At 49.5% G+C, this 372-nt stretch overlaps 1 protein-coding gene across 1 annotated transcript in view; it reads right to left on the bottom strand.

Annotated features, from left to right (window-relative positions):
• The window catches only part of LOC119591078 (paired box protein Pax-7-like), a gene marked incomplete at its 3' end in the record, with an annotated part of 68,214 nt that overhangs the window by 67,046 nt on the left and 796 nt on the right, over positions 1-372 (bottom strand). The gene's annotated exons all lie outside the window — the stretch shown is intronic.

The raw sequence follows: 372 nt of genomic DNA, 5'->3' as shown, positions 1-372 counted from the left end.
AAGAGCCCAGCGCGGCAGCGGGCGGCCCGGAGGGAGGTCCAAGTGGCTCCTGTAGAGAGGTCGGAGCCGCCCCTAGAGTCCGCCGTGCGCCTCGGAGACGCAGCTGTTGATGACGATAATTGTCTTGGGGCAGGAGTATCGCATAATTAAATTTATTTATGTTTCAGCGGAGAGGCCATAATTTACTTCACTACTGTTACGCGAAATGCACGGGTGCGGCGCTGGGTTTGCATAGTAATTAAGAGGATACAAAGGCGCGAGATTATACATCTGACACTTCTTAACGGCCGTCTAAGAGCTCTAACGCACTGCCGTTTAATTACTTGCTTTGCAAGACTACCAGGAATATTTATGGTAAAGTTATTTTAAAAC

The sequence above is a fragment of the Penaeus monodon genome, chromosome 28 (genome assembly GCF_015228065.2).
Source record: "Penaeus monodon isolate SGIC_2016 chromosome 28, NSTDA_Pmon_1, whole genome shotgun sequence".
Lineage (NCBI taxonomy): Eukaryota > Metazoa > Arthropoda > Malacostraca > Decapoda > Penaeidae > Penaeus > Penaeus monodon.
This window is presented reverse-complemented; position numbering and strand designations above follow the sequence as displayed.